Raw genomic sequence first — 2,808 nt, 5'->3', positions numbered from 1 at the left:
AAAGTCTGGAGTCGGGGGGCACTGGTGAGGGGGAGTGTATAAGGAGTGTGGCGGGTGGCTTCTACCCCGGGCTGCAGGCTGAGGCCACTGGGATGGATTCTGTCAGAATGCCCAGGGGAGCTCAGGGTCCGCGGTGGTCAGAGTGGCTCTTGTGAAGAGCGGTGATGGTGGAGAAGCAGTCACATGAGGTGTGGTCCTGTCTCGAGGTGGGTCCTCTCCCTGCAGATGTGCGCACAGCACCTGGGCCTCGGGGGCAGTGGGCACTGTGAGACCACAGCAGCTGGAGGCAGCTTCCTGGGCACCATCGTGGGAGCCTGCGTGTGTGTGCGTGTGTGAGTGTGTCTGTGAGTATTGTGTGTGCGAGTGTGCATGTCGCGTGTGTGCACGTGTGACTGTGCATGTGCGAGTGTGCAGCACGTAAGTCTGTGCAGGTGTGTCTGTACGTGTGTGCGCGAGTGTGCACACGTGTGCAAGTGTGCACACGTGTGAGCGAGCGCTAGCGTGTGACTGTGAGAGTGCACGCGTGTGCACACGAGTGTGAGTGTGCGTGCGTGTGGTGTGTGTGTATGTGTGCATGAGTGTGTGTGTGTGTGTGTGGAGTAGTGAATCCTCTTTCAGCCAAGCAGCTTCGTCTCAGTGCGGGTTGGTGCTGATAAAAGAAATGTTCACATACTGAGGTCTGGGGGAGTCGTTCTGGCTTATACCTGTGTTAACTTGAATTGTATGTCAACTAGAACATCCTATTTGTGGCCCATCAAACATACATTGTACGTCTGCTCTAATCATTAAAGAAAAGGGCGCACTGACTAGAAGTAAAGAACGTCCACATTAAAAATAAAGATGAAATGCCTCCCTTCCTGGGACGCCGACGCTGGCGTCCTTTGAGGATAAGACTCCCTTCCCAGGGCCAAGGCCATGCTGGCTCGCTGTGTACCTGCTGCTCTGTTTTTTAAAAATACTTTGGAAGAATGTATCCCTGACTTGCTTAATGTTTTTTGTTCTGACGAGGTGCACAGCTGTTCTGAAAACCATGCTCCTGCAGAGCAGTTCCGGGTTATCTGGGAGGCTGGCTTCCGGGCTGCAGCCCTCAGCTTGTCTCAGATAAATCTCTTTCCTATTCCTAGTATAGACTGTCGATTGATTATTTTGGTCGACAGGGTGGCATTGCTCCAGCCCCTGCGCCCACGGCTCTCTGCTCCGCCCTGCTGACAGAGGGGAATGATGTCCCCCGTGGTCTCTGGTGGCAGCCATAAGAGGACCCAGAGTTACTGAGGGGGCACTTTGAGAACTGGAGGTGCCACTCTACTGCTTTCGCCAGGAGCCCCTGAGCCCCCGGGGGCACCTGCAAGACGTTATTTATAACGCCTGGAGCCACAGTCCGCTGCTCCCTGGTCTGTGTCTCTAGCTAGAAAGGATTTATGACAGGTGTGGGTGAACAGGACTCTACACAGGGAGGCCTCAGATCTTTGGGGAGAGATGACAGTCTGGCTCCTGGGACCCCATGTGGGGTGTCTGTGAGGTGTACATGGGTGGATCCAGTGACCCGCTCCCTGCTGGTCCAACGGAGGGCTGCTCAGCAGGCTCGGTCCATCCCTGACTGGCCAGCACCCGGGACACATGTCACCCTGCTCACTCTTGTGTCTAGAACCATGAGCTGTGGCCGCTGCAGGGCTACAGTCAGAATCTGGGCTGGAGAAGCAGGGGCGGGGGTGGAGACTCACCTCCTGAAATGCGCGACGAGCGGCTCATGGTCAAGAGGGACGCTCCGAGAGGTCTCAAGGGCATGGCTGCCCCGAGCCACCCTGGCTCCTGCCCTTTCCTCCGTCCTGAGAGGATGCTCCAGGTGCACCAGGCTGCTGTGAGCAGATGACACTCCTGCACTGGAAGAGCCATGTGGAGGAGACCCCCGTGTCCTCAGCATGGTTAGGAGAACCCCAGTCTTTGGGGTGGAAGTCACAGTTCTGAGGTCTTTGAGCTCACACACTCACATGGTAGATTACTGGGTACCCAGCGAGCACGCAGTAAGTAGCGTGATGGTGGATGGTTTTGTTTTGGCTTTTGGACCTAATGGTGTTTTGTAGGGGGTTGAATAGTGTCCTCCCAAATTCATGTCCACCTGGAAACTCAGATGCGACATTATTTGGAAATAGGGTCGTTGCAGATGTAATTTGTTAAGACGAGATCATTCTGGTGTAAAGCGGGCCCTAAATCCAATTGCTGGGGTCATGATGAGAAGAGGACAGACAAGCAGAGACACACAAGGGAAGAGGCGATGTGGATTCTGAGGCAGAGATGGGAGGGATGCAGCCACAAGACCAGGAACGACGTCAAGGGCTGCCGGAAGCACCTGAAGCTGGGCGAGAAGCTTGGGGCCATTTGCCCTGGCCTCCAGAAGGAACCAAGCCTGCCGGTACCCTGATTTCAGACTTGCTCTCCTGACCTGTGAGACAATAAATTTTTGTTGTTCTCAGCCACCTTGCTTGTCGCCCTTTGTTGTGGCAGCCATGGGAAAATATGCAGTGCTCTATAAAGGTGTCTGAGTGACTGATGACATGTTTCTTTCTGGCCCTTGTTCCTAGAAGAAACCGGAGTCTTTGTGGCTTTGGCCTGTGTGTTTCTTAAACACAGGACTCCTCTGGACCCCTGGAAAGACACTGTCCTATCTGAGGTCTAGCTGCAGAAGAGCCCTGGTGAGTGGAGTATTCAGTTATTGGCAAGGCTGTTTCTGAAAATCCAAATTCTTGAGAAAATGTTAAAGCACTCCTCTATAAATTAGAAAGCTGTTTTTGAAGTCTGAGTCGTGTGGAA

Source organism: Leucopleurus acutus (genome assembly GCF_964270905.1).
Source record: "Leucopleurus acutus genome assembly, chromosome: 6".
Classification (NCBI taxonomy): Eukaryota; Metazoa; Chordata; class Mammalia; order Artiodactyla; family Delphinidae; genus Leucopleurus; species Leucopleurus acutus.
Note: the sequence above shows the minus strand (reverse complement) of the source record.